At 43.4% G+C, this 25,861-nt stretch overlaps 1 protein-coding gene across 10 annotated transcripts in view; it reads right to left on the reverse strand.

The window, feature by feature from the left end:
* The window catches only part of ZFHX3 (zinc finger homeobox 3), a gene marked incomplete at its 3' end in the record, with an annotated part of 1,354,624 nt that overhangs the window by 303,675 nt on the left and 1,025,088 nt on the right, over nucleotides 1-25,861 (reverse strand). For 9 of the 10 annotated variants that reach the window (XR_013825252.1, XM_079907054.1, XM_079907056.1 and 6 more), the window contains one exon: nucleotides 13,989-14,068. Of the gene's footprint in view, nucleotides 1-13,940; nucleotides 14,069-25,861 lie in introns of all 10 variants that reach the window. The other variant, XM_079907057.1, reaches the window with a different exon arrangement.

Below are 25,861 nucleotides of genomic sequence, written 5' to 3' on the forward strand. Positions count from 1 at the left end.
ACCCAGGTGAAAGGGTCACGACGGTATCAGATGGACCACTCAGCCACACTTAGTGTACAAGTTGAGAAAAAAGTGTACGTCATCCAGTCTTGCGTTTTTTCTAGTTATAACACAAATGCCATGAAGTTGTACCAACCCCTAATCAATTGCAAAATAACAACTGGTTTTGCAATATCAGCTCCTGGCAGATTCACTGGTGAGGCTGGAATAAGGATGGGGAGGAATTCAAGGACTGCCCCCTGTGGTGGTAAGAGACCAGGGTTGCAGGATATTGTGAGATTCGTTCTGGGGAAGCTGGAAGGATGCTTGGTTGCCCGGCGACAATGCTGTCCCCACGGCAGCCCTGGGTTTCCTGCAGTCCCAGATGCATCTTATTAAAAGGAAAGAGGGATGGCTGGCTGACACATTTCCCGAAGTGGCATTTTCAATGTCCCAAGTCTTGGTCACTTGTTTATAAGTGGCACTTACAACATACAAGGGAAGGGGGAAAGTGGGGAGAGGAAGAAAGTTCTCCTAGGGTCTCGAGCACATGAGGAGTTGATCTTGACTCTATGATTTCAGCTCGTCTAACAGACACGGTGTGCAGAGCCTCCTTGAAATCCACCTGAAATGAATTAGCCTAAAGTAAAAGTAGGTGTTTGTCTCAAGTCTTTGCCTCGAATAGCTGACTACCTGTTGGAAGAAGGTTCTGATCGATGCAGACCAGAGCAGCCGTGCGTGAGCTGTTACACAGCGGTTAGTATTGATCAGAGCTAAAGGCTGCCGATAGGAATGTGGAGTGAACTGACAGGCAGAGAAGAGGGAAGGAGGAGGCAGTCTTCGCTGGTGGCAGCCATACAGAGGAAAGCCGATAAAAAGTCAATTCCACTTAACTGAATGGCTGCTAACTAAATATTTTTGGGGCTACAGCCTTCCCAGGTAGCAGCTGGAGCATCTCTGTTCCAGAACTGAGATATCAAGCAAGAGCTGGGCATCGACAGGTGAGATCACAGGGCCCTGGTGATGGATGGGGGAAGAAGAGAGGCCCCCGAACAGAGGGATGGATGGCCCTGGTCTTGACTGAGCTGACTGGGTGCACTGGAGGACAGCCATGGACCACGGAATGCTGCTGATGGGAAGGAAAGGGACAAGAGCCAGTCTGGGATTTGTGACACAGTCTCTGATTAATTAGTTCATTCAAAACCTTGATTCTTTTCTCTGCACTTAAGGAGTATTGAAACTAACTGCTGCAGTAAGAGAAAGTTGACCAAAGGCTGGTCCATTCACAGAGAGAGGCAGAATGGTGCAATGCTGAGCTGCTAAGCACCTGGCTTTGGGAGATTCGGTGCTCACTGATAACTTGTTTTCTGAACTTGCACGTGCTCAGGATTGCGTTTCTCTTTCTTGAATTAGGTATGACTATGTAACTTGTTTAGGCCAATGAAATGTGTGTCTCTTCTGGGTGGACATTTAATTGCTAGTGAATAACTTTCCTGCTCTTCGCTTGCCACTGTGATCATAGGCGATTGTGTTCATATGGATAAGAGCAAAACCCCCTGGAATGTTAAGCTAACACATGGATAGTTGTCCAAAACTGCACTGGATTTTGTGTGAGTGAGGAATGAACTTCGATTATGTCATGCTGCTGAACTTTTGGGCCTGTTTGTTACCCAGCATAACCAAACCCTTTCTGACTGGTACAGGGGGATTTTGGTTTTTAGAATCCTGTGTCTACCAGTTGCTAGTAGTTGTGTGATTTGGCCCATTGCTTAATCCACCCATATCTTGGACTATGTATATAAAGCATATAAAAATAGTAACAACAACAATAAAAATTATGATGTATTGAATGCTTACGAGGTATAAGCATGGCATAGGCTCTGCTTATATTAATTCGTGTAATTCTCAAAGCAGCCCTGCAGTAGGATCTATTATTATCCTCATTTTACAAATGTGGAACTCAAAGCTCAGAGAGGTTAAAAGGCTTTCCCATGGTCACACAGCTTGTAAATGACAGGCTAGAATTCAAGCCTAGGCAGATCACTCCAGAACACTTTTTCTTAACCATTTTCCTACCTACCATTTTCCTGGACCTCAGCTTAGTCGCTTAATAAATAACAGGTCTCCCAGTATAGGCTCGGGAATAAATTTACCAGTTGCTCACACTCAAGCATTCTATATGGGAGGAGAAGAGAAAAATGTGGCTAGTATTTCTTTTGCTCTCTCACTAGTCTGTCTACACCATGCCTTCCCACAAGTCTCTGTAAGGTCTGAGCCTGTCTGGAATAACCTCCATTTTTCCCCTCAATCTTGGGTTTTTCTAAGGCTCCAGATCAATTCCCTACTCATTCATGACACAAACAAAGAAACTCCTTATCAGTGGAAGAGACTGAATGGACTTCTGTCAAAGGATGCCATTCTGAGGAGTTTCTCATGTATAAAATGGGGGTAATAACCCCCATCTCACTGGGTTGTTATACCATTTTTTCATCTGTTTTTTAACATCATATTCTAGGTTCTAGACACTGTGTTATGTGATTTTATATGTGTGTGTTTGTACACACACATATAAAAGATCTATCTGTCTATCTATCTATCTACCTACCTATCTATCTATCTACTTACCTACCTACCTACTTAACGATCTATCTTTTAATCTTCGCAGCAATCCTAGGAGATAGATAACATGTCCATTTTACAGATGAGAAAACTGAGGCTCAGAGAATTTAAATACTTTCCCAGAAGTCACTCAGCTAGAATGAAGGATGGGGAGCTAGTTCAAATTATAATCCCAAAGCCTGGTCTTTTTTCTGTTAAACTCTAGTACCTTTCTCCCTCTTGCGTAGTTAAAATAGAATAAGAAGTTAAGATTCTCTTAGAGTACAGGGCCTGGCACATAATAGCAGCTCAAGAATTGGTAGCATGAATTACGGTTCATTCATAAACATTTATTTATTTATTTGTTATTTTACTTTCCTTTATTTTTTTGCTGTGTGGCTTGTGCAATCTTAGTTCCCTGACCAGGGATTGAACCCAGGCCATGGAAGTGAAAGCAATGAGTCCTAACCACTGGACCACCAGGGAACTCCACATAAACATTTATTGAGCAGCTTCTATGCACTAGGTAGTGTGCTCCAAGAAATTCCTAAAGGAATTTTTCAAGGAATTTGAAAACAAACATATAAGGAAATCATTTCTTGTCCCTACTGCCTTTCAAGACACTCTTGGGCTGCCCACAGTGCCAACTCCTTAGAAAGCACCAAACAGAGGGGATCCCAGGCCAAACGAGTGATGGGATACAGGGAGTGGCAGCAGCCCTCATCATGCTGGTGTGCTTTCTCAGTGGGTCTGGGTCCATAACCTGCCTGCAGGCCGTCCGGGTAGCTGTGTAGGGGTGCGTGGAGTCCCTGGAGAGCAGAGCAGTGCAGAGCAGCTAAGACCCTGCTACCTGCTGGGCACCTGCCATTCAGCATCGCAGTCATGCCTCACAACAACCTTTGGGATGGCGATGAGAGTTGCCTCATGTCCAAAACAGGACCGAGTTTACCCACGACACCACCCTGCCCTTTCTTTTTTTTTTTTGCGGTACGCGGGCCTCTCACTGTTGTGGCCTCTCCCGTTGCGGAGCACAGGCTCTGGACGCGCAGGCTCAGTGGCCATGGCTCACGGGCCCAGCCGCTCCGCGGCATGTGGGATCTTCCCGGACCGGGGCATGAACCCGTGTCGCCTGCGTCGGCAGGCGGACTCTCAACCACTGCGCCACCAGGGAAGCCCTCACTCTGCCCTTTCTTTATGACCTTAGGTGAGGAGAAAAGGATGGTGATGGAATTCTCCTTGATCATAGTTAGAATTTACCTGGATTGAAATGTAGATTCCAGCCAGCCCCAGGGGGAGGAGAAAGAGTGCTCATATTTCATCAGCTGAACCACCATGAGATCCCCAGGAACAAGGGGCCTGACACTACATACCTCCTGCCTTTGTGCCGGGGATCATGCCAGGCTATCTCCTTATACCTTCCCCACATCCTCCCATCAATCACTGACCCCACATGATTGATGAGAAACTGTCTCAAAGAGGTTAAGCGGTGCCTAGGATTGGGCCTTATTTTCTCCGTGCCCTTATGACAACATTTAATAATTTTTCTGAGTAACTGGCCCTTCTAAGTACCTTAATTAGGGAGGTCATCTTTGCTCTCTGCTTGTCAAACGTTAGTTATTTGAGAAATGCCTTCCATTTATTGATATATCAATGTATTGATGTGTGTGTGTGTGTGTGTGTGTGTGTGTGTGTGTGTGTGTGTGTTCATGTGTGCATGCGTGCCACCTCTATGCTTGGGTTCCTCTCAACCAATATTTTGGGTATATGCCGAGGGGAGTGTGCTCAAGCTATTTTGAGTTTCTGTACTTAACTCCTAGTAACTTTAATAAACTTCATTCCTTTAGGTAGTAGACTTAATATTTTAAGTATGGTTTTAATTACCATCCTTCTCATGTTGAAGGAAAAACTGGGAAAAGGTGGGGGGAAAATCTAACCTATGCGCATTGCCAGTGATTTCACTCTTTGTGAGAACGAAGGCCAGAATTCCAGAACAGAGAGGCTAGAGTCTCTCTAAATTGTTTCTTCAGGCATGGGCACATCATGCTTAAATCATTTTGAATTTCGCTGGGTTCTATTCTTCCCGCACAGGCTGTAAACATTTATCTTTGGGCTTTCCCAGAAATGTGTCTTATGGAAGGGATTAGCTGTTCGCGCATTTAAAGTTCCGAAGGTGAACTCCTCTAACCTACCCCACATAATTAAAGTGGAAAATTTCTGGTGGAGAGAAAAAAAAAAAAACATCAGGGAAAATACCATGTTTGGGAAGAGAGCTGGACTCCTACGGTCTCAAGAGATGGCTCTGCATTCTCGGGCACTTAATTATAACCCATCTCGCTGGGCGCTCTAGTTCTTCCCTCTGCTCTGTCTTATCTCTGCGTTGAGATGATCAGCAGCTTGAGGGCGTGGCATTGGAGTGAGGAGAGTGGTTGGTTTTATGGTATAATATTTAAAAATGACTCAATTTTTAATGTGGAGTATACAAGGAAGAAAAGATCAAGTAACAAAACAGAGCAATAGTTTAATTTTTTCCGATAGATCCTGTTGGTATAAAACAAAACCAATGTGTGGAGCTGGGTTTGAAAACTCAAATAATACAGAAAAAACCCAAATGAACATGAAAACCCCCGCTCTCCTCACCCATGTTTGGTTCTGCTCTACAATAACTATCACTGTTAACATTTTCTTGTGATTCCTTCCTTCAATTTAAAAAATATATTCATCGGGGCTTCCCTGGTGGCGCAGTGGTTGAGAGTCTGCCTGCCAATGCAGGGGACACGGGTTCATGCCCCAGTCCAGGAGGATCCCACATGCCGCGGAGTGGCTGGGCCCCGTGAGCCATGGCTGCTGAGCCTGCGCGTCTGGAGCCTGTGCTCCGCAGTGGGAGAGGCCATAGCTGTGAGAGGCCCGTGTACCGCAAAAAAAAAAAAAAAAAAAAAAAAAAAAAGTATATATATATATATATATATATATATATTCATCGTATAATTTTAGCAGCACCCAGAAAGCCCTCGTTTCTACCTATTGTCTGTCCTCTTTGCTATAATGGCTGATAGTTCACCGTTACAGATTCACTGCTTTCCATGTGTATGCTTAAGGTACTTCTTTTTTTTTAAATTTTATTTTTATATTTTATTTTATTTTTTTTTGCGGTACGCGGGCCTCTCACTGTTGTGGCCTCTCCCGTTGCGGAGCACAGGCTCTGGACGCGCAGGCTCAGCGGCCATGGCTCACGGGCCCAGCCGCTCTATGGCATGTGGGATCTTCCTGGACCGGGGCACAAACCCGTGTCCCCTGCATCGGCAGGCGGACTCCCAACCACTGCGCCACCAGGGAAGCCCTGGAGCAAAATTTGAACCAAGGAAGAGGCAGTCAGGTGCTCTCAGTGGAAGGCAGACTGCTCCTGGGCTAATCAACCTTGGTTTTACATGAAAAGAACCTGGGGTGCTTTAAGATGTTCAGAGTACTGAATCCCACCCACAGAGATTCTGGATGTCCTGGTGTAGGGTATGGTCTGAGCACCCCCTTGATTCTAATATGTAGCCAAGGATGAGAATTACTGGTCTGCTCAGAGTAGCTCTCGGTAAAAGCATCAGGTGTGGCAAATTTACTCTGGGGGTCCTTGTACCCCAACTTCTGTTTTCTCTGTCTCACTGTCTCCAGGACCCTTTCCTATATCTCATCCTGCTGGAACCTGCTTTCAAAGTGTTCCCCAACAAGGTATTAGTCGATAAAAACTTCAGGGTTTAGACCTTCCAGAAGTACATGCATTTTCATATGGGATACTTAAAGTCAAAATGACCTGGAGTAATCTAGCTACAGAGGGGTGAGAAGGTGGCTGAGATGCATTTGAGCCAACAGCTTTCTAGTCATCATCACTGTAGTAATAGTCAATACGTATTATGAGCAAAACACTGTTCTAAGTATTCTCTCTCCATATATAAATACATATCTTCACTCACTGAATCCTCCCAATAGCCTTATGAGACAGGTGGCTTACATTGGATAAACAAGACACAAGAGGGTTGAGTAATATATACAAGGTCCTACAGCCAATAAATGGTAGAGCCAAGATTTGAACTCAGGAAGTCTGACTCCAGGTACCATCTTTTAACCACTCACTGCTCAAATGACCTCAATGGTCCCTACCAAGGGCAGAATGGAGTCTGAGGTCTAGTTTTGTTTCTCCAACAGGAGATGCTGGGGAGCTTCCCCTTATTTTTCCCTTTCAAAGTCCCTGAGGCAGTACCCTCTATGGGAGATTTTCATTGTTCCTAAATGTCGCCTTCCCTGTGAGAGGGTAATACTTCTCCTGCTTCGTCAACATCAGGCTTGGCCATGTGACTTGTTTTGGCCACCAATAAAATGTGAGAGGAAGTGATGTATGCTACTTCTGAGCAGAAGCCTTAAAAGTCATCATGTTGTTTCTTTTCTCCCTTCTAGCAGGATATTGTTTTGAAGCAAGGGAGGAGCTGCTCCTTCAGGCCAGGACTCAGCATAAAGACAAAGTGGAGCAAAGATACAACCATGTAATTTAGATGAAATGGAGCAAGGTGAAACAGAGGGATTACTTTCATGTAATTTTGTACATGAAAAATATATCTCCATTTTAAGTCACTAAGGCTTGGGGATTGTTTGTTAATGCAGCATTACCTAGTAAAAACTGACTGATATACCTGCTGAATATCAATATTTTTAAGCTCAAGTGCCAGAAATGCTATAAGGATAATATCCTTAAATAAGCAATAAAATACATTATAATTTTTCCAAGAAATATTGCAAATAGGCTCAAAACAGCTTTCCACCTTCCACGAATACTTTTTATGCATTGACCCATCCCCATCTCAGAATGCTAAGAGATCTGAAGCATTCGCCTAGCTCAGTACATCCAGAATTCATTCACCAGCCCAATACTTACAAAGAGAATCAGAAAGAAAGGATGAAGTAGATTGAGTTATTTTAGGTTTGAGGGCATTGGATAGCATGGGAGAGAAAAAGTGTCTATTTTCCTTTATAGATGGGAATTAGCGGCAAGACTTGATGAAACTCTCCCTTATCTGAGACAGAGAGTGAAAGAATCCTTAGTATAAATTCTGTGTTCCATGCTTCAGAATCTGTTGCTCCTTTTAACTCCCAGCTTCTTGCTTCGGTCTCATACAGTTTACAAACTTATGGCCCATGAGCTGAATGTGGCATGTTGAATCTTTTATTTGGTTTGTATGTTGTGTGGGTATTTATATCAGATTGATTGCCAACACTCAAAATTTGAGATATTTCAAGTAAAAAAATTGATATTTCCAGCTTCTCTTGAAAAATCAAAGATTCTGGTTACATTGGGCCTGGGAACCATTGGCTAGAGTTAAGCAGCAGCTGCCCTTAAGGCTGAGCGTGTTCTCCATAGTCCCCACCTCTCTTTATTGCCTTATACTATTCCCACTTCACTTATTTGTATTCTTTGCTTAATCGATGCGGCCACAGGAGTTTGCTTCTCTGGGGGTCAACTTCCTTCTTTTTCTTCTCTTCCCTTCTCTCCCCTTCCCTCCCCTCCTCTCCTTTTCTTTTTCTTTTCCTTTCGTTCTTACTTCTTCCACAGTAAGGAAGGAGATCTCTGGGAGCCCGTTTTTTGCCGCCCTGAGGACACTACTCTCTGCCTTGTTCTTAGAACCTGAAGTGACCCAAATTTGACAGTCCAGCTGTTTGGGTCCCAAAGAGAGTCACCTAAACTATCTAAGACCATTCTGGGGGTGGAGGGAATAGATGCTTCCCTCTGGAAATCCTGACTATGCTTATTCAATGGATTCTATAATATTTACGGATTTGCATACTTGTGTAGCTTGAAGGTCTTGAAGAAGCATAAACCTCCTGCCCACTAGATAATTCTGTTGCTTAACAAACCATAACAGCTCTGATTACATGCAGAATACTAGCAGTAAATGGTTTGAAAATGATTTTACTATTTTCTGTTATGGAAAACTCACATGTAGGAACATTACGGAACTGTTTTGAAATATCTTTAGCCTTCCAAATGTAAAATCACTAGACTTTGATATTTTAGCAATTCCACGTTTAAAATATCAGAGTTAATGAGACCTGCATCTGCTTTATTGACACCTACACTGGAGAAAGTCATCCAACACCGTATGGATGAAGTAGTCAGTGGGTGGGCATTTCCAATCCTCTGGCACGCCCTTTTCTTTTTCTGCACCAAATTTGTTGCTAGACCAACTTCTCACTGACTAAAACTTCACACCAAGGCTCAAGGATTATACACCTAGGACCAGGGCTGTGCAGATTGTGGTATGGACTGTGGGCATCAAGATGTACACTGGGTTCCCAGTAATAAGGTCATTCTGAGAGCTCTCACACCAGCACTCAGCTAGTTGTAACCGTCTCCTGCATGCCTTCTAAGGACATTAAGACTGGACATTTTATTTTGTTTCCGTTTTAGTTTATTTGAAGGTTTTATGATGTCTTAGTTGATTGACTTCCAAATAAACACGCTGCTTTTAAAAATGGCAAGTTGTTTTTATTTATTTCTTTTAGGTGCCCAGTGGCTTCAGGGTATATTAGGCAGCTTTGAATTATAATTAAAATAATAACTGTGGGCCTAAAACAATAATAGACATTGAATTATGTGAACACCAAATTAGGATGTTCAGAAAATCTGTCTGAAGGAAACCAGGGTAAGCATGGAATTTTAAAAAGTTATCTCTGTGGCAATGTGACCAGAGGAAATTTCTAACAACAGCCTTGTTATTATTTTTTTGCTTTGTTTTGCCTTCCTACAAGGTGACTCAAATTTTTATTTTTTGTGTTTGCTGGACTTGGGGTGCGTGTAGGGGGTATCCAGTTCTTTCGGTGACCTTGTCATGATTTTACAGACAAGAGAAAATAATAAAACCTGCTTGTCATCTGAGAAAATCATTGTATTCTAATGATTTCTTGAAAATTTCTCAAGTCCACGGGCACAAGTAGTAGAAGCTGGCATTGTGCTTCACTGAATGCCAAATCCTCAGAGGGCTTCTGAGTTCCTCTAAGACACACACATCTGCCTTCCTCCATCTGTCATCTTAGCTCATCTTCCTCTCCCAACTGTTCTTAAATTAAATGACTACGTCTAAAGGGAGATTTTCTCGGGAAAGCTTATGAGAATTTGTCCAAAGGCAAATTAAAACACTGCAAGGTAATCACCCAGCTCAACTCACTGCTTGGTGGGTCTCAGTGCCTTTTCTTACCCAAAGGAGTTCATCAACCTTTGGGCCCCATATGGAGGAAAGCAGGAAGAAAGGGAAGTCAAGGGAAAATGGAATCCACTGGCTGATGGTCAGAGTGTCAGGAAATGAAGAGTGTGGCAGACAGGGCTGTATCATGTGCAATGGATCCAAAGGCCAGGGCAAGAGGCATAGGAGCTAAGAAGTAAAAGAAAGCAAGCATCTAGTTCTAGACCCTCCTGGCATGATGCTTAATCTCAGGGATATGAAAATTCACCTTCTCTCACCCCCATGTCCCCAGGGATGAATGGATAAGAGTTCCTGCAATCATCACGGGCCACTAGGATTGACAGGACTCTTCAGCTTGGCTGGTCATTGCCCTTTTATTCCCTCGATGCTCCACGTGAATTCTTTCTTAACATTGGGTTGAAGGGGACAGCTTTCCCAGAAATTACAACTGTGGGAATTTATCCTAAGGAGACAACTGGAAAGATTCATCAAGCACAAGGATGTTCATTAGAGTATTGTTTAAGATAACATTACTATCCATCCGTAGGGGATTAGTTAAATGACTGACAGTACATCCAACACTGGAATGCAACACAGTCATTCAAAAGGAACATGCAAATCTGTAATGCACTGGTGTGTTACGTATTTGGACAACATGTATAATATGATACCACTGACATAAAATAAGACAAATATATGTATATGTCTGAAGACCAGGCATCTGATAGGATACCTTTCAGGTTAAGTGTTTGCTTCTGGGTGGTAGAATTTTGGGTGATCTTAATTTTCTTTCTGCTTTGATCAACTGCTTGCACTTTAAAAAGAGATTATATATATGTTTTTTATAATCAGAAGAAAGCTTAATGTTAGGTGTATATTTGAGAGAAAAGAAGAGAGCAGCCTTGGTTAATGGCATGTGAGTATCTGTGCTGCTCCGCTAGTGTCTCCCAACGCCCCCAAAAGTCCCAAGGAACTGAATCCGGAGAAAGAGGTTTGGCTGGGTCATGATGGGAACAGAGAGTTGGCTGCCACAGTGATGCGCTAACTCTTTATTCCCAGGCTACTACAGTCTAATCTGATCATCACTTCCACTGGAACTTTATGCTCCCCACTAAACACTCAAAGTGCTTCTTCAGATCAATGCTTTCAGTTCATCCTCAGGTGACCTCTGTAAGGCAGAAGTGGGCAAGGAACATGAAGTTTCCTAATCTGGGGACCCGAGCCACTAGTGCCTACGGGACTCGAGGGAAACCATGGCACTGTTGAGATCAGCGTTCTGGTCCTTGATCTCTCCATTGAGTGCTTCTTTGCCTAACCCATAGTGCCTCACCTTTAGCAATGAAAGGTAAAATGTTTGAAAGAATCTTTTTAGTAACTCAGGAGATGGAACGGAAACTTTCTGCCCTTTTGTGCATTGAGATGTTCAAGAACTGGATTATATCTGATGAGAGTGCCAGTTAGGAGAAATGTTTTTGGACCTTGGAAGGCTATCGGTGGTCCTGATTCATTCTGATGTTGCAGAGGAGGCTTCCTCCTGGACGTTTGGAGCCTGGGATAACAGTCTTATCCTACTATGAACCACTGCAAACAAGGCAAGGGTTAACTTGCCTGGGTCTCAACCTTTTTGTACATAAAACAAAGGGGGAGAGTGGCATCAGTCTTACCTGCCCCTAGGCATTCTGTGAAGGATCAAGTGATGTAACAGATATGAACGTCCTCATCTCTTTGACTTCTCTCTGACCTTCTCTAGAAGAGTTGGTTGCCCCCACCCCTTGCCATGTTCTTGTAATAGACTACCAGTTATTCTATAGGTCTTGATATCTCTGCCTCCCCAGCAAGGCTCTGAAGAACAAAGCCAAGAATGATTCTGATTCAATACAACCCCATCCCAAGACCTAGCACAGCGCTTAGCACGCGGTAGTTTTCAATTAACGTTTGTTGACCAGGTGAGTGGTACAAAAGTTTGAAACGCTCCTCCAGTGGGAAGCATTAGGAATTGCCACTGTGAAACAGGTGGAACTGTCCTCTTACTGAACAACACACAATTTACTATCCATTTTTTTAAAAGCCCCACACCTTCTCTCCAAGACTGTTAGAGCACGTGGAATAACAATAGCAACTCCTGACACGTGAGTGATGATTTGTGTCGGGCACCGCACGAAGCCCACTAGGTGAACTTCATCATCTCCTTCTACCGCCCGCACTTTAAGGTAGGTTCTGTTCTCAGTTTTCCAGATAGTGATGCTGAAGCTCAGAGCATAGTTTGCTTGGAACCCAGAGAGAATCAGTCTGGAATCCATTTTCAAGCCCGAGCTCTTGACCACTTTTCCTTACTGTGTCTGAAACCAATTTGAACCAAAGATCAGGCTGGTTTAGTACCTGCTCATTTTCATTTTAACTTGGGATTTCTGTAGAGTTAGCCTCTTTCAAATGCTCTTGCAACCAGTCTGTATTCAGCAGGTAAAACTGAACAAGGCCACAGGGAAGGCTTAGATGGGCTGTGTTTCGTCCCCTTGCCTTCTGACAACAACAGTCCACCTTCAGAGCCTCAGCTCAAATGTGGTCCTTTCCTTTGTTCCTTAAATGTCCCCATTTTCTTTTACTTCCCTCTCAGTTTCCTCTTAACCAGCTGAGTGACAGAAACTCAATGCTGACCACTTCATTAGTCGACGACCTTGTCCCTCTGGCCTCCTGCCCCGCTGGCTCTCCTGGGCAGGTTGCCTTACGTCATAAGTCCTTGCTAAGGGTCAGGACCTTGGAGCCATCAGCACTGGGCATGTTGTTTTAATATATATCTAGAGAAATCAGGCCTGTCGGATCACATTAGGCCCTATTTGTGGATCGTACGCCAATCCCCACAGTGGAGATGAACTGTTACCTTTGAAATACAATCATGGCTGGTTAGCAGTGAGTACAGAGCATGGATTATATTCCATCAGGGAGGCCCTTCTCATCTGTCTCTCCCCTCATTGGCAGGGCTGCCCTTCTTCCTGTACAGAGAATATCCTCATAAACAGCAGTGTTGGAAAGGAGCAAGGCTAAGAGATACAGCATGTTTCTAAAACCAGATGTGTTAATGAGCACACGAGGGTCAGTGTGGTATGTGATAACTCAGTGTCGCGGGAGCCCAAGGTAAATGGGTGAGTTGTCGGTATGGCGCTAAAATTGCAAAGTTAGCAGCCACCATCGGTTGAAGGATTACCTTGTGGCAGACATTGGATTAAGCATTTTATATGCATTAGCCCTTTTGGTCCTCATAGAAACCTGGAGGTCAATACTACCATTAAACCCATTTTATGGATGAAGAAATTGAGGTTCAGAAAAGTCCACTGCTTTGCCCAAATTCACAAAGCAATTAAGTGATGGGGGGTAGGGGGCAGATTCCAAAGCTGCTTCCAACCACAAGGCCACCATGATTTTGCCATGATAGTATGTGGTCTCTTTGGAGTGGGATTTTAGGTGGTGTTTCAAGAGAACCATAATGAAATTCCCCTTTCTATTTAGGGAGGGGCCCCAAATATCTCACTTGACCCAACAGAAGATTTGTTTTAAAACGGAGTCTGGGACTAAGCCAACCTCCCTTTTTTTTTCTTTCTTCTCTGGGATTGGTTTTAAACTCATTCCTACACCCCGTGGGAGTCTGGCTGGACAGATCCCTTGACAGGGGCTAGAAATAGCTCTCAAAGCCTATTTTTAAGGAAAATGTGATGTCAAAAAATGAGGCAGGAATGGACACCAAGAAGAGAAAAGAATACACCAGAATGGAGTTAAGGAGTGCTTAACCAGGAAATGCTCAGAGACAGGAAGAGTAGCAAGGCTGACAAAAAGATGAAAATTGGCAAAGATGCACTGGGGGGATGGAAGTGCTTTCCTACTTGGGCAGTGTATTTCTGTCATATTCCTGTGTTCTGCCCTTAGGAAGCTCAGCCAGGGAAGGTAAGTGCCATGGTTCTGCTACAAACCCACTTTTCTATCTAGAAAAACAGGGCCTGACAAAACACATGCAGAATCGCCTGCTTGCCTCTTTCCTGGAACCTCAAGGCACAATGCAGAGGTGTCTAGTAACACTGCAATTTCCTTTGAACTGTTTGGTTTTGTTTGGTACCGTTGTCTGGAAGGTTAGTCTTTTTGACTGCGTTAACTCACCTGGTATAACATTTTCTTTCACTGAGAATCAAGAAGGCTGGAACTCACCTCTCTGACTCGGGCAAAGCTGGACATCATCCAATCATGCGCGGCTAGACTTCTGGAGGCTGTAAACGATATCTTCCGAGCTAAGGAAGAGAAGAAAGAACAAAAACACTGTTGGGGAGACAACTGGTGAACGTTTGTAGGCCAACTGGTGAATGAGAGACAGGATGAACCCATCCTTCTTCACTTACTTTTCTTGGGTAAAATTTGCATTTAAGGGGGGCGTTTATTAAAGTCGCCCCCACCTAGGCCACTATCACCAGCAAATGTTCCAGCTACCTGTGTTCATTCCATGTTGACAGAGCTGGAGAAAAGCACATTCTTTAACTGGAAAAGGAGTCTTTACAAATGCAACTCAGGGCGGCCGACCTCAAGACAGCATCTGATATTAATTAGAAATTATACAATGCTCTAAGTTGAACTAAAGAAATTTTGGTAGAAGGATCAGACAAGAATGAGGAAAATCGAAAGTGAAATCCTGTGCTGATTGAAAGAGACTGCAGCTCCCGCATCTCTCGCCAGCCACCACGTTACTACCTGTCTATCCCAGGGAAAGTGTTCCAATGGTGTTAACTACTGAACACTTGCCTCTCTTTCCATTCCCCTTTCCCTGTGTAGCTGCGGTGAGTTGGCTGCCGAGATGTAGCCCTGAACCTATCCATCAAGTCTAGGGAAGAGAGAGTTAGAAAGGCAAACATTATCTGGGATCAATATCTTTACAAATCCGAAGGAAACCCCAGCTCCCGAAGGGTTAAGCCAGGGAAGGAAAAGCCATCAGGCTGTTTAGTGAGTTAATGTCTTTATTGATGGGGGAGGCCTTTAAGTCCCTAACAGGAAAAGTGGGGAAAGCGGCAGATTGTTTGGCCGGGGAGAAAGGAGGAGGGAAGAACATTATCTCTATATATGCACCATGCTCTCATTCCCCCTGCATTTTAAACCCCTGAAATCCATGTAATGCACAAGACTTTCTGTAACCTTGAATACTATTCAGTACAAGGTGTTTTTCTTGCTCTTATCCCCCTCCCAAAGTGGAATCCACATCTTCCCCTAACAATTTTGCTATAATGCACATCTCAGACTAATGCTTGCATTGAAGAGCACGTCTTAATTTAACAACTGTGTTATAAAGCACATCTCAAGCTAACTTTCCTAGGATGATCCATATTTCAACCTAACTACCCTGGCATAACACTTCAATCTAATTCCCCTACTACAAAGTACATTGCAATCTAACACCCTCATATAAGGTACATCTCAGTCCATTATTTTGTATTTTGTAAGCCATATTTTGGTATGTCTTTTCCATTAAGGAGCAGAACTGTCTGGAGACAACAGCTATCCCTATGCTGAAAGCTTCCGTGGTTCTTACATGGTCCTTTGGTGACAGGCTGCTGATGGATATGCTTCTGAACTTTCACCTTTGCCATCTTGGGTTCAACTCTGGCTTGTTTCTGTACTTGAAGGCTTAAGCCTCCTGTTGGGAACAGGGGTGACCAGGGAGCCCTTCCTGGCCCTGATGGACCTTCTCTCATGCTAACCAGCAGGGCGGGCCACCTCAAATGATCAGAGTCTACCTCAGGAGAGGGACGTCTGAGGCCAATGTCAGGGTCAGGGGTCAGGGTGTAGCTGTTGGCTAATAGAGTGTGAGCTAACACTGTTGTCAAATTGCTGGGCTGAACGACAATGCCTGCCTCCTGCTGATGACCTTACCCCAGGGGAGGGGGCTATTGGCTTTATTGGAAATCTGCCAGTCTCAGAGGTGATGGAAGTGGCCGATCACGGCTAAAGACTGTTTGATTGTAGATGGAGAGCCAGTTCTGTGGTTGGTCCCCAACTGAAAGGTTTGCAGAGCTGCTTATTGATGGCTGAGTTTTCCACATATGATGGATTTCTCTTCTGTTTCACAAGCAGCTGTGTTACCGTTCAGTTGTGGAGGTGGGCTACAGTGGCTCGCGGACATGGGATTTTCCGGAATCGAGAGCCATGACAGGCGATGCTGTCACTGACTTCTGGGACGGCACCAACCTCCTATTGCTGGTTGAATGGGTCTGATTGGTTCTTGAGAGGAAACCAATCCAGAATGAATTGACAATAGATGTAAGAGGTCCTTCTGTCCCACGGCATTTTGGTGAACATGAAAGAAGACGACGAACATGTGTTCTAGAAGACATTTAGTATTCCAACCATCAACATCTCAGCCTCAAATTTTCAATCTATCCCATGCAAGAGGAAGACATTAGATTTACCTACTGGTGGCATATAACCAAGCTAGTAGTGCCATTAAATATTTGCGGAAAAGGAGTTACTGAGGACTCCTGAAGTGTAGTATGAGTTCAAGAGAGACAAGTACAGGAGGCAGAGAACAAAGTTTAGAGATAAAAAATGATCTTTATAAAACACATATGGATCATGGAGGATCACCAGCTAATACAAACCCCCATTGCAGCCTGCTAAGATAGACAGCAAAAGACTAGAAAGCATAAATGGGAGGACAGCTTATTGAAATTGCAAGGTTATTCTCCTCTTGCGTGATACCTTGGGAAAACTCATACAGATATGGCAGCACTAGTCTTTAAGTCTCTAACAGAGATGGTAAAGCATGTGGGGGGAGCAAAGTGAGGTTATGAAGTGAACTCGAAGGGTTTTTCCTAGAGAAGAATCAACTGAGGGTGACTTATCAATAACCTTCCAGTCTATTACATGACAGGACAAGCAATGTGACTTTAATCCAGGTCAACATGGTATAATCGCATAGAGTGAGACTCTGGCTTGACTCTCGTTACTATTTTCACATCTTCGAGTCTCAGTTTTCTCCTTTGTTGAGGGGAATCCTGCTCTTCACCCTCCACAGTTACAAGGAGGATTAATTCAGGTGTAGAACCATTAGCAGAGTACCTGACACAAAGTTCACATTCAATACATGTTAGTTTTCTTTCCCTTAAACTGTGGCATGGGCTTTCTGATAATGGGCATTAATAAATATGGGGAACTTGGACAATAAACCTTCCCCTTATGAGTTAGCAAGACAACCGGTATTTAGAAAGTTTAGGTTCACTTGACCACAGGAGGATGACCTAGATCAGAGGTTAGCAAATTATGGCCTACTGCCTACTTTTATAAATAAAGTTTTATTGGAACACAGCCATGCTCATTCATTTACACATTGTCCATGGCTGTTTTTGTACTACAGTAGTAGAGCTGCGTTGTTGTAACAGAAATGGTGTAGCCTGCAAAGCCTAAAATATTTACCATCTGGCTCTTTACAGAAAATGTTTGCTGGCCCCAAACCTCTGACACTGGAACACTCTTTCTCCCTTTTGTACGAAAACAAAATGCCATGTTGAAATCCAATATGCCAAGCAGGTTCAAGCAGCAGATATTTCCCGAGGGAGCTAAACTCATCCCTGCTTGACACAAATACTTTATTGTTGGTGGAGCTTCTGAAGGTCCCAAGGTTCCATGGACCAGTTTGAAAACTACAGACTGGAAAAATCCCAGGATATTTTTTAAGGTCCTGGAAACTCAGTGATCTCTTCAGAGATTAGAGAATGGCATAGTAAAAATAATAATAATAATTTTTTAAACTAAATATGTGATGTTGGGCAGGTTACTTAACTTCTCTATGCCTCAACTTCCTCATTTAAAAAATGAGGAGGGCGTCCCTGGTGGCGCAGTGCTTAAGAATCCACCTGCCAATGCAGGGGACACGGGTTCAAGCCCTGGTCCAGGCAGATCCCACATGCCACGGAGCAGCTAAGTCCGTGCACCACAACTACTGAGCCTGCGCTCTAGAGCCCGCGAGCCACAACTACTGAAGTCTGCGTGCCTAGAGCCCGTGCTCTGCAAAAAGAGAAGCCACCGCAATGAGAAGCCTACGTACCCAACGATGAGTAGCCCCTGCTCGACGCAACTAAAGAAAGCCCGCACGCAGCAACAAAGACCCAACGCAACCAAATAAATTAACTAATTAATTAAAAAAAAGGATATTTGCCTCACAATTTGTTGTCAGGATTAAATGAGATAATATATTTAAAGGACTTGAAATAGGGCCTGGCTCATAGCTAGTGGTCAGCAAATGTTAATTACTGTTGCAATTGTTCTTAATATTGGGGGCCTTCATTTGCACCGTGGAGTCTATCTGCATATTGCTCTAAATAACCCTAGCGACATATTCTGCCTATTAGTTAATTCAGTTGTTCGCTCGCTCAACACATATTTTGTGTGCTGAAGTCATCATCGGTAAATGAACTCCAGTCCGTCCAATGCCAGCTGCACTCCCAGTCTCCTCTTGCTCGGTCTCTTTTGGCAGCTCACATTGGTATTTATTGCTCCACATCTTCAACGGAGTTCCACAGTGACACCACCACTCAAAACAACTTCCTACTCCTCCACCTCCGATGGCTCCACAATTAATTCTTCAACTAGCAGTTTGGTTTCAATGCCTACGAAGTAATTAGACCTTAAAGGCTCTTTACTGGGATTTTATCTTGTCAGCGAATGTGAAAGAAACAATAATTATTATTTAATATTTATCGAGTGTCTTCAGTGTGATATGTAGATTCACGGAGGTAACCTGCCTCATTGTTGAAGACGACAGCACAGTACAGTCAAGTGTGTCTTAGCAAGGAGTCGGACAGTTCTAGAGACCCGAAACAGGAGGCCTGAGTTCTCAAATCCTGCCGTTTGTCACGCTACTCTATCAAGTGGCACATCCTGGGGGCTGAGAGCTTCCTAATTTGTTATCCCTGGGTGCATCCTCTAAAGTCTGATTCCAAAATGGTGAATTCCAGAGATGACATCCAGTGATTTCTGTACCAAGCAGAGGGAGCTCTTTGAGGGGGGAGGTAGGTTTTCCATCACTATCAAGAGAATAATGGAATGGACACAACTACGGATGCCATAGGATGAAGATTTGAGACTCTAACTTTATCCTTTATCCCCAGAGATTATGTCAGGGTGCCCAGACCGAAGTGTAGAGCTGCCTGCTGGGGTGGCAGGTGGACAATATCATCTACTGGCTGCTAAGAATGCCCTCCATGCAGCTGGGGGCTAGTGTGGTCCAGAGACCACCCTTACCAGAAGAGTGACCGTCAGCAAGTTGCTTGATCACCCTGAGCCTCAGTTTCTCCATCAGCAGATGGAAATAACAGTAGCTACCTCACAGGGTTGTTTTGCAGATCAAATAAAATAAATATACAGTAAATGGTAGTTGCTGTAGTTATCATTAATATTATTATAATAGAAAAGAAATAGAACCCATAGATACTGTTTTGGGGCAGCTTACAGAATAGCATGGGTATAAACATAAAAACACAACTTGGAAAATATTAATATATTTATCTAATTAATGTAAATTAAAATATTACTTGAAAGCTAAAGGTATCAGGGTGACTCATGGACATGGTTTGCTCTCATGATTTGATGTACATCGATTGTAAACTCCTGAATGACAAGGGTTGCATCCAGTTATCTCTCTATCCCCAGCAATTTGTATCTGTTGAACTGAACTGGATTTCTTTGTAAGTTCAGTAGAATCCTACCAAAAATAATCACTGGAATGATTAAAGGGTGCACAGATGGGAGATGTGAGGGCCACTCAATTCAGTAAAGTACTAAAATCAACATCACTAAAACAAAAACAGAACCCAAACTCTTATAAAGAATGGGCAAAGAGAATGGAATATTATTTGGCAATAAAAAGGAATGAGGGGAGGACTTCCCGGTCACGCAGTGGTTAAGAATCCGTCTGCCAATGGAGGGGACAGGGATTCAAGCCCTGGTCTGGGAAGGTCCCACATGCCACGGAGCAACTAAGCTCATGTGCCACAACTACTGAGCCTGCGCTCTAGAGCCCGTGAGCCACAACTACCGAGCCCATGTGCCAGAACTACTGAAGACCGCACGCCTAGAGCCTGTGCTCCACAGCAAGAGAAGCCACCGCAATGAGAAGCCCGCGCACCACAACGAAGAGTAGCCCCTGCTCTTCTCAACTAGAGAAAGCCCGCGTGCAGCAAGTGACCCAACACAGCCAAAAATAAATAAATACATAAATTATTTTTTTTTAAAAAAGGAATGAGGGAATGCTACAATGCATGGATAAATCTTGAAAACATGCTAAATGAAAGAAGCCACTCACAAAAGACCACATATTGAATGATTCCATTTATATGAAACGTCCACAACATGAAAATTCAGAGAGACAGGAAGTAGATTAGTGGTTGACAAGGGCTGAGGGGGTTTGGAGAAAAAAGGGAGTATGAGTGACTGCCAGAGGGTGTGGGGGGGGGCTCTCCTTGGTGTGGGGGTGATGAGAACGTTTTAAAATTGAATGTGACGATGGTTGCACAACTTGTGAGTATACCCCTAACCATTAAATTGTACACTTTGAGTGAATTGCTTGGTATGTAAATTGTATCTCAGTAAAGCTGTTAAGAAATTTTAAAAGGAATGGGCAAACATATTGAGATATCTTTGGAATACTGGAAATGTAGGTATATCCCCTAAGGTTATTCAATTATACATTTTAGGATCTAAAAGTTTACAGACAACGAAGTTTACAGACTTTTCAAGAGAGAACATAAAACACAAAACTCTTATTTTTGTTTAAGATGCATATAAAGTTCAGACACACACTATGTATACTCTTTTCTGTGTATAATATATAGATATATGATCAGCTTATTAAGGTATAATTGATATATAAGAAATCATGAAATTCACCCACTTTAAGTATATGATTTTTTTTACAATAAAAAGAAGTATTTCATAAAAAGAGAAGCATATACAGTAATATGTACATCCTAATGGGATTATTAAATCAATTTAATTTTCTAATTTTTGGTATATCTATATTTTCTAAAATTTCTATAATGAATTTATATTACTTTGGAAAGAGGTAAATGTTATTCAAATAAAGTATACAGCAAAAAGTGGTGAAGGGCATAGAGTCAGTTAACTGGGGCAGCCATCTTGGGGGGAATGGAGGGTGTATGGACTGGCAAGTTTTCTGGATGGGAAAGAAATGTCACATGTGGAATATGGCAACTGGCTGATGTAACAGGGGGTCTTAAGAGGGATGAACCTGGTGAAATGGTCAGAGGCTCGTTGGAAGAAGGCCTTGAAGAACTATGTGAAGGCTGTGAGTCTGGTATAATTGGTTCTGAGTGGTCAATTGAGTCCTAGAAGATTATCCCAGCCGCCCTACCTCCTGGCCCAAGTGACTGAGGGATGCTGAAGGAAATCCACAAGAGACAGACTTTCTGGGGCTCAGGAACAGGAATGGGGTAGCTCCTTCTGAGCAAAGGTTTCCAATGTGTCTCGTTAGTACTGGTGATTTTGGAAGCTACAGTGATCAAAGGGACCATGCCCTCTTTCTGGAATTGTTCCCCTCACCGTGTCCCCATATAATCAAGAACAGGAATAGGAGCCGCAGCAATGTACAAGGTAGGCTAAAGGGGAAAGCTAAAAGCCAGGAGATCAGCCAAGAGTCTCAGGGCCCAGCAGGAATGGCAAATGGCTTTCAACATGTGTCCCAAATTGGATCCATAGCAGGTAGCTTTGTGATGAGAAGGATATAGCGCCTGCCTCCTGGCTCAGTGGAAAAGGATGTTGTGATTGATTAGTGATGTCTGCCTTGGGTATAGGAGTGGAAAGTGACAGTATCCATGCCATGTTTTTTTCCATCCCTGGAAGAGGGGTGCTTCTTGGATTCAGCCTAGCCTCATTTTATAAGTCCCCAAGAAATCAAAACAAGTCTTAAGTGTCGAGGTCTGACAAAATAGACTTGGAGGTCTAAACTGAATTCCTTTGAATTCCTATGAAAGTATTCTAATCCCCATGTGCTCCTTGAATCAAATCCAGGAAGAATTTCCTTGCTAACACTGGTCTTGCCTGGGGCCTACCCAAAGCAATGTAAACTTTCTATATCCAGCGCTATACCAGTTAATAGGCTGAAGAATGCAAAAATGGAAAGGACGGGTAGGAAGGGGCTGGAATCTGTTAGTGAGTACCCTTTCTGTGAGTGATGGATGCAGGTTGCTACCTCGGAGAGACAGCCTTCTCTCACTCCAATGGGAGATATTTTTAGTACATCCTGGGCACGAAATAACTGTTCATATGTTCCGAGTGATGATGAATTCATTCAAACAACAAGTCAAGACCCTGGATATCACTCAACTCCAGTCAGTCATAACAGCTGACAAATATAAAATATAACACACACCCTGTTGGTCTTGCTTCTCCTTTTCTTCAATATGCATATTCAAGAATCTCATTTCATTCCTGGCTGTCAGAGACGGTGACGGTTGCAGGGGTTTTCTAGCTTTATCAAGGGAGATTATTTTTTAACCTAAATTATTTTCCATTGTAAATGTTTAAATCCATATTAAGTCCAGATTAATGCAGGAAGCAGCTTCAAAGGATGTTGACTGGGGGAAAAATAATAATAAATGAAACTGCGAAGGAGGGGACCCATCACAAGGAATATTTCCAGTCTAGAAAAGAAAGTTGTTTGGATTTAAAAGATATCTAAAGAAAATATGTTTCCCAAGGATTGCTGGTCTTTTTTATAAACACTGAAACTTTGTATACAAACTAGGGCCTAGAGTACTTTTTTTTTCATGACTGGAATTAATAATGCAGATAAACCCTAAATAAATCAGGATTAGTGTTAACCACATCTTGAGGTTTAGGATGTTATAGGAAAATGAAAAGAGAGGAAAAAACATTGGTTGCATTAAAAAAAAAACTGGGCTACTGGGTGAGGTGAAGGGGGCTGAGGGAGGGGACCTGGGAAATACAGAGAAGGGAGGACCAGCTGAGCTGAGCAACCAAAGACCCTCTAATCACCACAGCTCTGGAGATGTGTTCAAAGGCTCTTTCCTGACCACAGGCTGTGCAAGATCACAACCGAAATGCAGTTGCCTGGAAGGGGGAGGGGTGTCTGGGAGTTTTGGATGGCGCTGCTATCAGGCTTTGTTAAGAGGAGGTCAGCTGGACCATCAGATTTCAGCATCTCCTCAGGAAGCAGGTTCCACTTTCTGGTTGTTAGGGAGTGATCGTTCCCCCTTCTCCCACACCCCGCTTGCCAAACCAGCACGGAAATGAACAGATCAAGTGTGGCTGTTTGTTCCAACCTGGGAAAACAATCAGCGCCACCATTTCTCCCAGAGCTCTGAACTTGGGCATAGGGATCATTTTTAGACAAATAACTGCACCTTGGGATGAATTTTAATGAAACCATTTAGATTTTTTGACGTTTCTGCCTTGGGGGGGGGGGTCACTGAAAATGACCCCGACCCATTGATTCCAGACTCTGCTCCCTCCTTTCCCTTACATGAGCCCTAAAGGCTGTAGATGTAGAAGACTGAGTCCTTTTCCTCTGGCCATCATTACAGGCTTCATTCCTAGTAAATACCTCTGAATTCTGAGTCAAGAAAGAAGTATTCTTGAGCTTCCCTGGTGGCGCAGTGGTTGAGAGTCCGCCTGCCGATGCAGGGGACACGGGTTCGTGCCCCGGTCCGGGAGGATCCCACATGCCGTGGAGCGGCTGGGCCTGTGAGCCATGGCCGCTGAGCCTGCGCGTCCGGAGCCTGTGCTCCGCAACGGGAGAGGGCACAACAGTGAGAGGCCCGCGTACCGCAAAAAAAAAAAAAAAAAAAAGAAAGAAAGTATTCTTAACCCCAAATCACATGGCTGCAGAGATTTCAGCCTTCAATGAAGAGTTAGAATTGAGGCAGTCATTGCAAGACTGGGAACCTGCTCCACACCTTTTGGCCCAAATTAACTCAGAATGGTCCAGCTTTCTCACTTCCCTTTGGCGCTGCTGCTGCGCTGCGGCCAGTTGGATTTCGTATCCACGTGACACGACTCCCTGCTGCGCCTGCTTCAGCCTGCCTCTCTTCGGTAAATGCACAGACCTCACTTTGGTCCTAATCTTCAAGCAACCAGGCTGTTCTGAGGTTTTTCAGAATTTGGGGAGTTTTGAGAGATCACGTCTCCCATCTGTTTCCTGTTCCGTTTTTCACCACTTCCTCTTCTCTCTCCTGCACCACTGACCGGGCACACACAGCCCCTGGACAGTCTCTCCCTGTCTGTGAAATAACAAGAAGAGTCTGTACAGACGATTTTATTCTCCTCCAAGGTTTGCCATTCAATCTCCCCCAAGACACACTAAAATGGAAAGAAATGAATGACATGGGGGTGGGCGGCTCCTTTCTCAGCCCTGGATGTAGTTGTTACGTAATCTCTATGGTCGTTTGCGGTGACTTCGCCGCAGGTTGAGTACAGAAAAAGCAAATACATTTTTCGAACCTCTTGATAGTTACCACGGTAATTTGAGATTTTGGTAAATAGGAATATGTTCTGGGGAAAAGCTGTAGGTCAGATACAAAACGTTCAACCTTCAGAAAACCTTGTAATACTAAAGACAGGTGAAGAATGGAAGAGATATGGTTAGTGAAAGTCTTTAAAAAAAAAAAAACTAAAAGGAAAGCTTGTGGAAATGAAGAAGGATGAATAGAATTCCAGCATAAAAGTAAAGAAGGACTTCTTTTTTCAGTTGGCACATATACCCTCAAAACAGTTCCACTTGCTCCAAAGCAAAAACAGCACACATTTAAGGGTAAATAATCCTTGGGGCTTCAGGTTTTAGTGGTCAATACAAAGGATGTTATTCCTACATGAAATTGGGAGCATCTCCTAGACACAAGGACTCTGGTTTCCAAAGAGGAAGCTGGGTGAAAATAAAGTTTTTACCCCAATCTCTCAACCTTCCACGTAAACAGAACTGCCAGTGGTGACAAGATGCAGCCCATTTCAAATGGATGCCAGTGATATAATGAAACACACACATATTTCAGATACATGTTGTTATGCCATCATACAGAGTATACATATGTACACAAACATTTATTTATTTATTGTAACTTTCTTTCCTGGAATGCAAAAGTCAGGTTCATTTTATGAACTACTTGATACGTAGGTGAGTAGATCCCACTTAAAGAAGTGATTTGGCTATACCTATTTACATTACGTAAATTGGTACAGTCACCATGGAGAACAGTATGGGGGTTCCTTAAAAAACTAAAAATAGAATTACCATATGACCCAGCAATCCCACTCCTGGGCATACATCAGGAAAAGATGAAAACTCTAATTCAAAAAGATACATGCACCCCAATGTTCATAGCAGCATTATTTACAATCGCCAAGACATGGAAGCAACGTAAATGTCTACTGACAGATGAAGGGATAAAGAAGATGCGGTACGGGCTTCCCAGGTGGCGCACTGGTTAAGAATCCATCTGCCAATGCAGGGGACACGGGTTCGAGCCCTGGTCTGGGAAGATCCCACATGCCGCGGAGCAACTAAGCCTGTGCGCCACAACTACTGAGCCTGTGCTCTAGAGCCCATGACCCGAGCCACAACTACTGAAGCCCATGCGCCTAGAGCCTGTGCTCTGCAACAAGAGAAGCCACTTCAATGAGAAGCCCATGCACCACAACAAAGGGTAGCCCCTGCTTGCCACAACTAGAGAAAGCCTGCACGCAGCAAAAAAGACCCAACAGAGCCAAAATTTAATTCATTAATTATAAAAGATGTGGTACATATTAATATATACGACGGAATATTACTCAGCCATAAAAAGAATGAAATAATGCCATTTACAGCAACATGAATGGAACTAGAGATTATCATACTAAGTGAAGTAAGTCAGACAAAGACAAATATCATGATATCACTTATATGTGGAATCTAAAAAAATGATACAAATGAACTTATTTACAAAACAGAAATAGACTCACAGACATAGAAAACAAACATGGTTACCAAAGGGGAAAGAGTGGGGAGGGATAAATTAGGAGTTTGGGATTAG

The sequence above is a fragment of the Stenella coeruleoalba genome (assembly GCF_951394435.1).
Source record: "Stenella coeruleoalba genome assembly, chromosome: 20".
Classification (NCBI taxonomy): domain Eukaryota; kingdom Metazoa; phylum Chordata; class Mammalia; order Artiodactyla; family Delphinidae; genus Stenella; species Stenella coeruleoalba.